We start from the raw sequence: 16018 nt of genomic DNA, 5'->3' as shown, positions 1-16018 counted from the left end.
TATACTACCAAATGCAGTCTACACATTCAGTGTGATCCCTATCAAATTACCAATGGCATTTTTCACAGAACTGGAACAAAAATTTTGCAGTTCATAATGAAACACAGAAGACCCCAAATAGCCAAAGCAATCTTGAGAAAGAATGTAGCTGGAGAAGTCAACCTTCCTGACTTCAGACTATACCACAAAGCTACAGTCATCAAGACAGTATGGTACTGGCACAAAAATAGAAATATAGACCAATGGAACAAGATAGCCCAGAGATAAACCTACATGCCTATGGGTACCATATTTTTGGAGGCAAGGGGTCAAGGATGTTAGACCAAAGGAGGCAAGACTATTACAGTGGGACAAATATCGCCTCTTCAGTAAGTTGTGCTGGGAAAACTGGGCAGCTACATGTAAAAGAATGAAATAGAGAACTTCCTAACACCATACACAACGATAAACTCAAAATGGATTAGAGACCTAAATGTAAGACCAGAAACTGTAAAACTCTTAGAGGAAAACAGAACACTCTGTGATATAAATCACAGCAGGATCCTCTGTGACCCACCTCATAGAGTAATGGGAATAAAAACAAAAATAAACTAGTGGAATCTAATTAAATTTAAAAGCTTTTGCACAGCAGAGCAAACTATAACAAGGTGAAAAGACAACCTTCAGAATGGGAGAAAATAATAGCAAATGAAACAACTGACAAAGGATTAATTTCCAAAATATACAGGCTGCTCAGACAAGTCAATACCAGAAAAACAACCCAATCAAAAAGTGGGAAAAAGACCTAAATAAACATTTCTCCAAAGAAGACATACAGATGGCTAACAAACACATGAAAACATACTCCAGGGAACATTTTTTAAAAAATTGTTCACAGAATGCAGTCATGGTTTATCATTACATGGAACAGGTTTGAATAAAGTCAGAATAAGGAAACCATTGAATACTGTGCCTATAAAAATTAAACTAAGGGGCTGGAGAGGATCTGTTCATCTAGCAAACTGGTTAAGTGGACATCAATCAAAAGAAGCTTCATTATAAACTTAGATTTTCACAAATTGTACTTTCTGAATAATGTAATAGTTATTGAAGCAAGCTAGGTTTCTCAGGGAAGTCTCAGATTCAGCAATGTTTAAAAGAACCTTAACTATTACTGTTTATAGGAGAGTTGTTTTTGTACTTTAATAATTCCCCTAAATACATCACTGCTATCAATACATTTTATTAAGTGTTTTCTAAAAGTCTTTCGTGTGGTTCTTGAAGATACTTTTATTAATGAGTAATTTTTAATTGTATTATAAGCACTAGTTTTTGCAGAGTGAACAACTTTATGATAGGGAGATCAGTGTTTAAATGATGTGATACTTATGCTTGTACACCAAATTTGCGGCTTAATGAGAACTCTCAGACTTGAAAAACTCTTGCTTTGTGCTGGATTGCTAGTCCAGCTGCTAAAACAGTCTTTCTGGCAACCGTTGGGTCTCTGTGGGACTAGGCTGCTTCCAGGTGGAAGTGGCACAAAATCACTACTACTACTGAAGAGCCTTTTTTTTCCCCTTAAACCTTCTTATTCCATCTGTGTGCTTTTATTCTTTGTTTAAAAACATTCTGAAAAGCTTTTTATTATGGAAATTTTCAAATATATACAAAATAGAGATAATAATGTGAACTCTAATGTATTCATCACCTTGCTTCAATAATTCCTGAAAGTTCTATTGTGTAGCCTCATTTATACCCTCTAAGATGTCCTGCAACAATCTCCATCTCCTGGTATTTACTCTCTGGATGTCTCTTTCTATGTTGTGCCAGGGTTGGTCTGTATGACCGGCAGAACACAGTACAGGTGATGAAGTGTCATCTTCCAGTGTCCTATCTTTCTGCCTTTTCATACTGTTCATGGAATTCTTGTGGCAAGAATATTGGATTGGGTTGCCATTTCCTCCTCCAGTGGACCACATTTTGTTAGAAGTATTCACTATGACCCATCCGTCTTGGGTGGCCCTGCACGGTATGGCTCATAACTTCACTGAGTTATGCAAGCCCCTTTGCCACAAAAAAGCTGTGATCCATGAAGGAGAGGTTATGAAATACACTGTGGTTTCCAGTTTGGTCTTTTATTCTCACTTGGATCATTGACTGGGGTCAGCCAGCTGACATGAGAGGAGTAGTGCTTTGGAAAAGCCCACACGGTTTGTGGATTTGGGGGATCAATCAGGTGAGTGAGATGAGAAGCAGATTCCCCAGTCCCAGACAGAGACATACCATTTGTAAATATTACAGTATTTATCTCTGAAAGATAGGACTCCTAGAATCAGGGAAAAAGAGAAATCATGGTACCATTTTTCATACCTCAAAATATATTAATAGTGAGTGACTCCTTGGTAACCTGAAATACCCAGTTAGTGTTTACATTTCCTAGTTATGTCATATATTTCCCTTTTTAAATAGTGTTTGTATCAGGATTGCAACTGGTAGGTATCTCTCTCAAGTCTTTCTCAGTCTGTAGGTTACCTCTTCTTTTTTACCCTCATGGTTTATTATTTGAAAACCAGGTAAAGTGTCTTATGGGCTTCCCTTGTTGGCTCAGCTTGTAAAGAATCAGCCTGTAATGCAGAAGACCTGGGTTCGATCCCTGGGTTGGGAAGATCCCCTGGAGAAGGGACAGGCTACCCATGCCAGTATTCTGGCTTAGAGAAATTCCACAGACTGTATGGTCCATAGAATCGCAGAGAGTCGGACACGACTGAGTGACTCACTCACTTTCACAGTGTCTTGTGTCCTTCCTGAGCCTGCATTTTGCTAATTGCGTCACTGGTACCATTCATTGTTCCTCTCTTCCCTGTAGATCGATAAGTTAATGGTGTTTTGTACCAATATCCTTGAAGTCGAATGAGTTCTGGCTTATTAGACAGGTCTATTATATGTCCCATTGGGCTTCCCAGGTGGCTCAGTGGTAAAGAATCCTCCTGCCAATGCAGGAGACTTGGGAGATGCCAGTTCAGTCCCTGGGTCGGGAAGATCCCCTGGAGTATGAAGTGGCAACCCACTCCATTGTTACCTGGACAATTCCATGAACAGAGGAGCTTGGAGGGCTGTAGTCCAAAGGGTCTTAAAGAGTCAGAAGCTGCTAAGCATGCAAATGGTATGTCCCATCAGTCTGTGTTCTCTCACTGAAACTGCTATTAGCCAGGCTTTGGACTACTTGCATTGACTCTCTGAGTCCCTTTTATTTTTATCTTTTCTCATCTTTCTGTTTACTTCCAGGGAGAACTCTTAGGCTGTCTTTCAGCTCTTCTTTTGAATTTCTTTTATTTGTTAAATTTTTAATTACTAAGTGCTTGCCATTGTTTTCTGACTTCTTAAAAATATAGACATAAAACCCTGCAATTTACTTTTTTATTCATGGAAATATTTGTGAGATGTTTAGTATAACAATCGCCTTTTCATCTTTTTAGTTTTTAAAGTAATTTTAATTTGGTTTAAAAAATTATCAGTCCCATGTGGCTGCTGGTAAGTGCCTCAGAGAGATTGCTGTAGCCCAGAACAATTGAATCAGGCTTGAATCCAGGGCTTCTGACTTCTTTTTCCCTTCTTTCTCCACCTAATTACTGAAAGTTACTTTTTTTCCCCTCATTTTGTTAACTGTTCCTTCTACTATTAGATAAAATTCTGGAAACAGATCAAAATCTACAGAATTCTGTTTTCTCATTTCAGATAAGGTTCTTTTAGATGATTTTGATGAACTTCTGAAAATTGCTCTGCTTACAATTTTTGAGACCTACAGTTTTGTATTCTTTCAGGTGTTTCCAGTGACTTTGTTATAATTCTGTAAATAGTAGTTCCAAGGCTGATGTATATTTTGTTTCAGTTAAGTAGAATTTTGTAAACAGTATTGTAAACTACTCTTTGTTGTTGTTTTGACTGTGCTGAGTCTTCATTGCAGAGTGGGCTTCTCTGGTTGGGGTGCGTGGGCTCTAGAGCATGCGGGCTTAGTTGCCCCTCGGCATGTGGGATTGGGACTGAACCTGCATCCCCTACTTTGGGAGGCATATTCTTAACCACTGGGCTACCAGTTACCCAAATCTTACTCTTTGTATCTGTATCCTCTTAGAATGTGGTTTTCTACCTGCTTCATGAAATGTAAATTTTTTTGTTTTACAAGTCTAGTGAGTTCCCTGATTTCTTTCTGTTGCCCTAAGACATACATGATATAGTTTTAAAAAAATGTTTTAAAATACTTGAAGTTTTTTTCTTTTGCATTTTCCATTTTTACTCGTGGTCTCCTAATCTTTTTGAATGAAATGGTCTAAAAATTCAGAAAGCTGTAGGAGATAACAAAGCTTTGTACCAACCACTAACTTTATTGAATCTCAATAAGTTGCCATATTCTCTTCATATTTTGTTTTTAGCAGTAAAACTTTACAGCTACATTTGAAACCATTTGTGTATCCCTCCCCAGTTATATTCCATTCTTCCCTAACTATAGGTCTGATTTTTTGCATTTATCACTGCTGCTTGTCTTTCTGTCTACCTACCTACCTAAATAATATATAGTATAGTTTCATAGTTTTAACAAATGCTAGTACAGCATATGTACATATTCTTCTACAACTTTAAAACTGTTTTTGTTTAAGCATTGATTTTGAAATTTGGCCATGTCATTACATGTAATTCTAGGTTATTCATTTTAAGTGCTTTGTAGAAGTCCATTGTGTGAATATGCATCAGTTTACTGATTGTGCTTTTACTTAAGGGTTTATATTTTAAAGTTACAAAGTATCTGTAAATATCCTTTTTAAGCCAACATGTTATTATATCTCTTGTACAGATGTAAAAGTTTTCTCTGGAACAGTGCTTTCCGAATGTAGATTTTGGGACTTCGCTGGTGGTCCAGTGATTAAGACTCAGAGCTTCCAATGTAGGGGGTACAAGTTCAATCCCTGGGTGGGGAGCTGTGATCCCACATACTGTGTGGTACAGCTGAAAAATAAAGCAAATTAAATAAAAAAACCTAAATTGCAGGTCATGACCCTTCAGTTATTAATGGATATGAGATCAATTTAGAAAACCTTAGGCCTTAAGTTTGTTTTTTTTTAAATGATATTTCATACACAATGTGAGTACCTGTTAGCATTTTAATTAGTGAAATAGAAGATAATCAGAGTATGTTTCATGTAATAAGTTTATTTTTCATTAATCATTGTTTCAGAATATATGTTCTGGATTACTGTAAAATATATTTGTTACCATGGATTATGGTCAGTTTCACAGAGATATGAAATAATTGTGCTGAGAGGAATGCACTTTAAATTTCATAGGGTTTTTTAAAAATTGCTCCCACTGTGGTTTCACCAGTTTATGTTTTCCAGCTGCAGTGGATGAGATATTCATGCAGAGTATAGGAGTGGCATGAGTAAGATTAATAGAGGCATGGTCAAGGTGAAGAACTCAAATTCTGATAAAATTCTGATTGTATATTTAAGACAGAGGCTGTCAATGCTGACAGATTGGGTGTGGAGCAAAAGAAAAAAACAGACCTGATGAGCTATCTGAATTATAGTGATAGTTTACATATAGTGATAATTTCTTGCCAAGATGGAAAGAAGAGGAGAGTAGAAATATGGGAATAGAAATCAAGAATTGTTAGCACATATTTATAAAATCCTGGCATTCAGGGGAGAGGTTGCAGCTGGAGTCACTAAAGGAACAAGAGAATTTAAAGACAGTACTGGTTGAGATATCCGGCTATTATCCACCAGGAGTGGATGAGGTGAAAAAGAGGTTAGGGTTCCAGCCGTCAAAGATTGAGAAAAGAAGGAAGATCTAGCAAGAGGCTGAGGAGAGGTGAAATAATGTCTCAAGGAGGAGCTGGCCAACTATGTTAAATCTACTGAGAGGTGAAGTAAGGTGAGACGTCTAAATTGACCAGTGGATTTCAGTGCGTGGAGGTTACTGAACAGAATTGTACCTTTGGAGTAATGGGAATGAAATCATGATTTAAAAGAATGGGGAAACTTTCCATTTTTATATGGCTGGTGGTCTGGACCAACTCTCTAGTTGAGAACATATAGAGAGTTGGGAAAAAATACATAAAAATCATCTGCTTGAAAATGTCTAGAGGTTAGAAGGCAGAGATTAGAAGGTAGTGAAGAATTATAGAGCCAAAATCTGAGAGAAGATAGAAACCCAGAGAAATGAGCTTAGAGTTTGGAGGCTACCTTTACCTAGAGGCATCTACTGTATCTGGAAGATATATTCTGAAAAACTAGAGTGCTTTTGAGAGGAAAGAGAAGATAACAGGAGCAAGAGGGACTTGGGAGGTGCCCATCATGTTCCTATTTCTTCATCTGAGTCATGATTACATGAGCATTTGCTGTGTGATAACTCATTCGCTCTAAATTTATGTTGTTGTTTTTTTTACACTCTGTTATGCTTCACATAAAATCAACATGAGAAAAGAGTGGGAGAAGCTCAGTGGGAGGGGAAGCAGTGGAGACAGCAAGGACAGCAGTCCTTTTGAGGTGTAGCAGTTGGAAAAAGAGAATTGGGGCAGTAAGCTGGGGGGATCATGCAATCAAGGGCATATAGCACAACATGTTTCTATATTGATAGAAATGATCCCATTGAGAGAAGTTTGGGAGAGTTATGGTAAGAGCACTGAACTTTAGATGAGAAGGAATATAATTGGTTTCAGACAGGAACAGGAATAATTCAGACTTTGCCTGTATAACAGGGAAGAGGCTCAATGTTTATGATCACAGAAACCTACAGGATGGTCAGTGTGTTGATGAGGGTATGGAAATCCTCATCTGATGGCATTTTCAGTGAAGTTAGAAACAGAGGTTACGCCTGTGTGTGAGGAGAGTGGGAAAGGTATTGGGACTCTGTGGAGATGAGCAGTTTGAAGGGGTTAACTAGGAACTGTAGTGGGAATACTGGCTATGCCAGGAGCCTACTTAAGGTTTGTGTTTGTAAACTGAAAATGAGACCAGTCACCATGCTCGTATGTTTTCTGTATTAATTCAGCAGCCCCAGTGCAGGTGCAAAATCAGCAGAAATTTGGATTTAGCGAGGATTGGGATAATGCCAAGCTAGTGAAATAGAATAGGGAGAGATACAAAGTGATGATTATAAAAAAAGGGAAAACATGAAGAGGGTAACAGCGAGTGAGAGGATGGAAGGGTCTGGATTGGAGATCCCAATGAAGGACGATAAAGATCTGGGATTATTGGAGTAACTGAGTTGGAATAAGCCTGGATGTTGGGGGAAGGGAGGAGGGCTGGGAGGTGGAAGAGCAATGGTGACCAGAGATTGGGATGCTTAAAATGGAGAGTATCAGTAATGATGTGATCTAAGGGAATAGCATGAAAGTAAGTGGGTGAGATAATGGTGGAGGAGAGCAGAGCATAGCACAGATCTGAGAGGCTAGCTATTGAAAAATCGACTTCGTGGAAACGCGAATGACCAGGAGTATGACGACAAGACTAGTGGCAGAGTTGGTCGGGAACGCGCCAGATGACTGAACAAGGCTGGGCTGGCAGTTTCTGGTAGCAGTGTCTTTAAAGGACCTGAAACTTCTTCAGGAGGAGGGAGAATCATACTCTTGAAACAGCAGTGAGGAACAAGGGAGATATTTACCCCCCACCTCCAGACTCAGTGGTACAGAAGTTGAAAAAGGCCAGCCTTCTTTTGAAAGAACACTCAGGAAACAGTATTCTTGGGGGATATTTTAATTAGTGTAGGATATGGCGGGAATATTCAATGAAGAGACTGTGACTATAAGGAATTTTGCTAATGACAGTAACCATGAATTCCAGAGGACACAGTGGAAAGGCTTACAGATTATGATCTTTAGTTAGCCAGATCACAGTTAGAATTTGGGTAATTCATGATGAACTGGAAAGCTTGGTTTTTTTGTTTTGTTCACAGCATTATCTTAGGTACCTCATGATTTTAAAACATTTTTACTAGATCTGTAATTATATATCTATTCTCATTTTTAATATTGTTTTTCTCTTTTTTCCTTAGGCAGTCTTGTTAGTGGTTTGAAATTTTTAAGTTTTTTAAGAGGAGTAGTTTTTCCTTTTGGCTTATCCGGTTTTAAAAAATTTGTTCTCTATCTTTTCTTCTGTTTTGTGTTTAATCTGTTTTTTCACTTCCTTAATTAAATGCTTAACCTGTTAATTTAAAACATTTTTGTTTTGTAATAAATTCATCAAACACTAAATTTACATCTTTGAATCAAGTCAGTGCATCCTGCTAGTTTTGTGTGTAGTGTGTGCTTGCTAAGTTGCTTCATTTGAGGCCAGCTCTTTCATCCATATTCATTTATAAGTAGTTTGTAGTTTCCATTTGATTTCTGTTTAACCCAGGTTGACTTAGAAGTACATTAAAATTTTTCTGTGTACATTTCCTTTTGCTTTCTGATTTTCTCATTATTTTTTATTATTAATTCCTAGATTAATGATCTGTACATAAAGATGATCTTTTTGAAATGTGATGAAACCTCCTTTGTGATCTAGAAAGTGCAATTTTTTTATGTTGTATTAAAAACTTCCACTGTGATTGTGGATTTGACAGTTTCCCTGGTGGCTCAGATGGTAAAGCGTCTGCCTACAACGCGGGAGACCCAGGTTCGACCCCTGGGTTGGGAAGATCCTCTGGAGAAGGAAATGGCAACCCACTCCAGTACTCTTGCCTGGAAAATCCTATGGACAGAGGAGCGTGGTAGGCTACAGTCCATGGGGTCGCAAAGAGTTGGACACAACTGAGAGACTTCACTTTCTTTTCTTTCTTTCTATATCATTCTATTAGTTTGTTTTTCAAGTTTGTTGCTTTGGATGCATTTAAGACAATTTACTCTGTGTATGTGTGTGTGCTTATGCACATGTATTTTTTAAACTCAGTGTTCACTGTATCTTTATTGACTTTCTTCCTCCTGATTTTGATATTGTCATGTCACTTTTAGTTTAACATTTTCCTGGTGCGTCTTTCTTCTTTTTTTCCTTTTTTATTTATAGCCATCTGTATGATTTTTGTTTTAAGTGTACCTCTACTAAATGGCTGAATTTTGTATTTTTAAATCACTCTAATAATCTTTGATTTTAATAGTTTGATGCATATACATTTATTGTGACTATTGATATATTTAGACTTCTTTAAGGCTGAACCAAATAAAATGGATATTCATTCATTTTTTACTTACAGAAATGACAACTTTATAAAAAGATCAATCTAATAAATCATATTTTGTTTACCATCTTTATTTTTTTCTTTCCTGCAATACTAATTGCTACATTTTCAACTGGTAAAATTTTTAGTATTCATGTTTTTCTGTCTCTTGGTTTGGAAGTTGCACGTTTTATTTTTATTCCTTTAATGGTCAGATCTGGGCCCATTGTAGTCTGTCAAGGTGTAAATTTACCTACGTGCTCAGCGTGTATAGTGTCCCTTTGATCCAAACAATCATGTTATTTTTCACTTTTAGGACATTTCTAGTTGTAATCTCAAATTTTGCTGTGTCACTGTGCCCTCCAGGATATTCTTCTGGAACTGCCCCTGTGCACATACCAGGAACTTCTTAATCTGCACTGTTAGTTTTTCTCACTTTTTGAATTGTATCTAGATGAATTTCTCATGAATGTCTTGATACGGGCAAAGTCTGGGTCTGCTGTTTACTGGCTTTGTGGCTTTGGACAAGTTCCTTGACCTTTCTATACCTCAGATTCCTTATCTGTACGGTCAGGACACTAACAGGGGTTGTTGGAAGACTCTAGTGCTTTGAATACTCACTGGTCTAGGATGCAGAGAAGGCCTCTGTCCAGAGAATGAGCTCTCCATCCCAGTGCAATTCTCAGGAAAAGGCGACTTGAAGTATGCTTTTCCATCTTCACTCTTTTTTACTTTTCACTGTCTGGCTTCTGAAGTGTATTCACAATGCACTGTTAAATGAGAACTGTCAGACTGATAGTTAAGTACCCCTCCATTGAGCTGGACAAAACTGGCCAACAGGTGCTTTTCAGACCAATCCCCCAGAGGCGGAAGAGGAGTAGTGTGGGGCAGTGCCTAGAGATCAGCCTTTTGGCCCCCTTATCTGGATCCAGAAAAGTCTTGCTTGTCTGAGCTGTAGGCTTAACTCCTCGTATAGCTGGAGTGTCAGGTCAGCTTGCAGCAGAACCTTTACCACCTTATAGGATCTCCAAGGACAGATTTTTGAAGGCAACTGTAGCAAAGACGAACATTGTTACAGTGTCAAGAAGAATTCAATAGAATTAACAGTCAAAAAAAACCCATTGTTAATGTGTAATCTTAGGGAAGAACATGAATACAATTTGAAGGCATCTAATTTGGCAATTCCATCCTATATAATTAGTCTCAGATGATTAAGAAATAACAATAATACCACTTATTGAGTGTTTATTATGTAACAGGGGCTATACACATTACCACCCTGGTGGGTAGTATGCCCAGTTTACAGATGGGGTAACTCAGACCAGAAAGAACTTCTTTTAGGGCTCTTTCTTTGTGATTCTAGTGCACACTTCCAGTTTTGGAGTTGCCTTTGAGTGCAGCCTGCCTAATACCAGAGGGAAAAAAAATGGAAAACTCACCACTGGTTGGATGGAACTTCAAATTCCCATCTCCTTTGCCAGTTGACCTTCTACCATCCACATTTCAGTAGTCCCTCAAACAGCTGCTCCATGCATTCTGTCCAGGAGTTACAGTTCCACCCACTGGGAGTAACAGAGTAGAGCGCACTTAATCCATCTTTCCTGGAACCAGAAAATATACCCATTTAAAGTGTATAATGCAGTGATTTAAAGTATTTATTAATAACTGTAGTAAACTTGCAGAGTTATGCTGGTATCACCACTCTTAGAAAGTTTGTTGTTGAGTTGCTCAGTTGTGTCTGACTCTTTGTGACCCCATGGCCTGCTGCACACCTAGGTCCCCTGTCCTTCACTATCTCCCGGATTTTTTCAAACTCATGTCCGTTGAGTCCATGATGCCATCCAACCATCTCATTCTCTGCCACCCCCTTCTCCTCCTGCCTTCAATCTTGCCCAGCACCAGGGTCTTTTCCAATGAGTTGATTCATATCAGGTGGCCACAGTATTGGAACTTCAGCTTCAGCATCAGTCCTTCCAATGAATATTCAGGACTGATTTCCTTTAGGATTGACTAATTTGATCTCCTTGCTGTCCAAGGGACTCTTAAGAATCTTCTCCAGCACCACAGTTTGAAAGCATCAGTTCTTTGGCACTCAGCCTTCTTTATGGTCCAGCTCTCACATCCATACATGACTACTGGAAAAGCCATAGTTTTGACTATACAGACCTTTTTTGGCAAAGTGATGTCTCTGCTTTTTAATATGCTATCTAGGTTTGTCATAGCCTTTCTTCCACGAAGCAAGCTCTTTTAATTTCATGGCTACAGTCACCATCCACAGTGATTTTGGAGCCCAAGAAAATAGTCTGCCACTGTTTCCATTGTTTCCCCATCTATTTGCCATGAAGTGATGGGACCAGATGCCATGATCGTAGTGTTTTGAATGTTGAGTTTTAAGCCAGCTTTTTCACTCTCCTCTTTCACCTTCATCAAGAGGCTCTTTAGTTCCTCTTCATTTTCTATTATTAGGGTGGTGTCATCTGCATATCTGAGGTTATTGATATGTCTCCTGACAATCTTAATTCCAGTTTGAGCTTCCTCTAGCCAGCGTTTCACATGATGTACTCTGCATATAAGTTAAATAAACAGGGTGACAACATACAGCCTTGATGTACTCCTTTCCCAATTTGGAACCAGTCTGTTGTTCCATGTCCAGTTCTAACTGTTGCTTCTTGACCTATGTACAGTTTTCTCAGGAGGCAGGCAAGGTGGTCTGGTAGTCCTGTCTCTTTAAGAATTCTCCACAGTTTGTTGTGATCCACACAAAGGCTTTAGCATAGTCAATGAAGCAGAAGTAGATGTTTTTCTGGAATTCCTGTACTTACTTTTATGATTCAGGAGATGTTGGCAGTTTGATCTCTGCTTCCTCTGGCTTTTCTAAATCCAGCTTGTACATCTGGAAGTTCTAGGTTTACCTGCTGTTGAAACCTATCTTGAAGGATTTTGAGCATTACCTTGCTAGCATGTGAAATGAGCACACAATTGCACTCATTTGGAAAATTTCTGTTCACCCCAAAAAGGTCTCTGGTGTGCGTTTGTAGTCACTCTCCATTCCCACTCTCAGCCCCAGGTTAAAGTTATCACTAATGTGCTCTATTTATGTAGACTTGCCTTATCTGGCCATTTCATATAAACGGAATCACATAATATGAAGTCTTTGTGTCTGGGTTCTTTGACTGAGGATAATGTTTCTGGGGTTCTCCCAATTTGTGGCATGTCTCCTTTGTTCCTTTTTATTGCCCAGTGTTACTCAGCTGTGTGGATGTTACTTCTGTCACCCGCTGATGAACATTTGAATTGTTCCCCTTTTTTGACTATTATGAGTAATGTTACTAAGAACATTTGTATACAGGAGTTTGTGTGTATACATGTTTCTGTTTTTCTTGGGCAAATTCCCAATTGCAGAGTCTTATGATACTCTTTAACTATTTAAGAAATTGGCAAACTATTTTCCAGAGCAGCTGCACCATTTACACTTGCACCAGCAGTGTATGAGGGTTCTAGTTTCTCCACATCCTTACCAATGCTGCTTTTTTACTGTTGTTTTTACTATAGTCATTTTACTGGGTATGAAGTGGTACCTCATTGTGATTTTAATTGGGGTTTCTCTAATGATATTGGGGATCTTTTAATGTACTTATCAGCCATTTTTGTATCTTTAATGAAATGTCTTTTCAAATATGTTGCCCATTGTTAGTTGGATTATTTGATTTCCTGTTGCTGAGTTGCAAGAACTCTTTATATATTCTGGACAAATTATAAATATCAGACATGTGATTTCCAAATATTTTCTTAGTTTGTGGCTTGTGTTTTCCGTTTCTTTAATGGCTTAATGGTACCTTCAGGTACAGAATGTGCTCATTGGCACAGAAAAATTTAATTTTAATGAAATCATATTTATCAGTTGTTTCTTTTACGGATTGTGCTTCTGATGTCACATCACATTTTATGGAACAAGACTGGACTTCTCCCTGCTAAGGTCAGAATCAAGCAAAGGATGCGTGCTCTCCACTTCTTCTCAAAATTGTACTAATCCAAAACTCAGAAGTGCACTGTGGGTACAGGAAGAGAGCCCCAGAAGTAGCCCTCTCTAGTCTGAGATACAAAAAGAGGGTCTCTTAAGGATCGCTTTTTTTAAATCTTCCCTATACTCTCAGCCCCTAGGCAATACTGTCACGGCACACAGCCATGAGAGCACTGGCCAGGGAAGCAACTAAACATCTGAGGAAGGGAAAGCATCTCTTTGATTAGAAGAACTCTGGTCTTCAGAGCATGTGTTGAATTCCCGTTGCTTTTCTTTTTCTGTCTCCCACAGTTTGACCCGAAACACAGATACAGTCTTGGGAAATATGCAGCAGAGAGAGGAAACTAAAGCCTCACTTTCTAGCTATGTTGGAAGACTCAACATAAAAGATGTCAGTTCTCCAGTACAGGGATTCCTTAAAAAACCAGGAATAAAATTACCATATGGCCCAGCAGTCCCACTACTTGGCACATACCTTGAGAAAAGCATAATTCAAAAAGACACATGTACCCCAGTGTTCACTGAAGCACTGTTTACAACAGTCAGGACACGGAAGCAACCTAGATGTCCATTGATAGATGAATGGATGAAAGTTGTGGTACATATGTACAATGGAATATTACTCAGGCATAAAAAGGAATAAATCTGAGTTAGTTCTAGTGAGGTAGATGAACCTGCAGCCTGTTACACAGAGTGAAGTAAGTCAGCATGGACAGTGTCATATATTAATGCATATATATGGAATCTAGAAAAATGGTACTGATGAACTAATTTGCAGGACAGGAATACACAGACACGTAGGACACAGACTCAGAGACTGGTGGACACCGCAGGGGAAGGAGAGAGTGGGAGGAAACTGAGAGAGTGACACTGAAACATATACATTACCATATGTAAAACAGATAGCTAGTGGGAAGTTGATGTATAACATGGAAAGCTCACCCAGTGCTCTGTGACAACCTAGAGAGGTGGGATGGGGTGGGGGATAAGAGAGAGGGGACATATGTATACTTATGGCTGATTCACACTGTTGTATGGCAGAAAGCAACACAACATTGTAAAACAGTCATCCTTCAATTAAAAATAAAAAATTTTTTAAAAAATAGATGCATAGTAGCCCATCAAAAAAAGATGTCAATTCTCCCTCAATAAATGTTCGGTAAAATTCCATTCAGAATCTGAGCAGGGGATTTAAATTTTTATTTGAAAAGGCAAAAGAAATAGAATAACTAAAATAAATTTGAAAATGATGAATAAATTTGGAGGAAATACATTACCCAATTCAAAGACTTTCTATAAAGCTGCAGTAATCCAGTATGATGTTGGCAAAAAGAGATGTATAGATTAGTGGTATAAGATAGAAAGCTCAGAAATAGACCCATATGAAAATGGCTCTTTTTAAATTTTATTTTATTGAAGCATAGTTGATTTACAATGTTGTGTTAGTTTCAGTTGTATAGCAAAGTGATTCAGTTTTATATAAATTATATTTTTCATTACGGTTTATTACTAGACATTGAATATAGTTCCCTGTGGTATACAGTAGGACCTTGTTGTTTGTTTGTTTTATATATAATAGTTTGTATATGCTAATCCCAAACTTCTAATTTACCCCCCTCTCACCCCCTTCGCTCTTTGGTATTTATTTGGCTTATTTTGTGAGTCTGTTTTTATTTTGCAGATATGTTCATCTGTATCATGTTTTAGATTCCACTTATAAGTGATATCATATAGTATTTGTTTTTCTCTTTATGACTTATTTCATTTAGTATGATAATCTCTCAACTTCCCAGGTGGTGCTAGTGGTAGAGACCTGCCTCCTAATGCAGGAGACATAAGAGACACTGGTTCTATCCCTGGGTCAGAAGATTCCCTGGAGGAAGGCATGGCAACCCACTCCAGTATTCTTGCCTGGAGAATCTCATGGACAGAGGAGCTGGGTGGGCTGCAGTCCATAGGGTCACAAAGAGTCAGACATGACTGAAGCAACTTAGCACTCAATGATAATCTCTGGGTCCATCCATGTTGATGCACATGGTATTATTTCACTCTTTTATGGCTGAATAATATTCCATTATATATATTCTTTATCCATTCATCTATTCATAGACACTTAGGTTGCTCCCATATCTTGTGTATGTACTAAGTCACTTCAGTCATGTCCAACTCTTTGCAACCCCATGAACTGTGACCCCCCCAGGCTCCTCTGTCTATGAGATTCTCCAGGCGAGAATACTGGAGTGGGTTGCCATGCCCTCTTCCAGGGAATCTTCCCGACCCAGGGATCCAACCCACATCTCTTGCATCTCCTGCATTGGCAGGAGTGTTCTTTACCATTAGCCCACCTGGGAATCCCTGAGAACCACTGCTCTGTATTTTTCCTTTTAAATAAAGTTGTTAAAAAGACAAAATTCATCTGTAATGCTAGCGGTCCAGAGGAGTGGTCACCTTGGGAACGGGTGCAGTGGGAGCCTCCGTGGAGTTGGTAATGGTCCGTTTCTTCTTCTGGGTGCTGACTCCTTGATGCATTCACTTTGTAGAAACCCATTGAACTGTATACTTACAGTTGTCAACTTGTGTATATATTTCAGTAAAAAGTTAAGACTCCTCTTTTCCCTCTCTTCCAAACCCATACCCTGTTGTTAAGTCTGTGTGTGGTCTTTCTGTTGTGTTTGTTTTTATTTTTTATTTTTGTTTTGTTTGTTTTTAAAGTAGCATAGCCTTCCACTTGCGAGTTTTCATCCCCAAGGATGAAAGGCTCAGTCGGGACACAGTGGAAGAAAACGGCTTCATAACACAGCCTGTGCTCATCCTTAGCTCGATGTC

The 16018-nt window shown here is 38.5% G+C and overlaps 1 protein-coding gene and 1 non-coding gene across 5 annotated transcripts in view; both read left to right on the top strand.

Moving 5' to 3' along the window:
• The window catches only part of GALNT1 (polypeptide N-acetylgalactosaminyltransferase 1), a 115957-nt gene that overhangs the window by 64465 nt on the left and 35474 nt on the right, over positions 1-16018 (top strand). The window lies entirely within an intron of this gene.
• Positions 8583-8654, top strand: TRNAC-ACA. The gene has a single exon. It is a non-coding gene; the product is annotated as a tRNA-Cys (tRNA).

Source organism: Cervus elaphus, chromosome 27 (genome assembly GCF_910594005.1).
Source record: "Cervus elaphus chromosome 27, mCerEla1.1, whole genome shotgun sequence".
Taxonomy (NCBI): domain Eukaryota; kingdom Metazoa; phylum Chordata; class Mammalia; order Artiodactyla; family Cervidae; genus Cervus; species Cervus elaphus.
The sequence above is the reverse complement of the archived record's forward strand: the minus strand, read 5'-3'. Positions and strand labels throughout refer to the sequence as shown.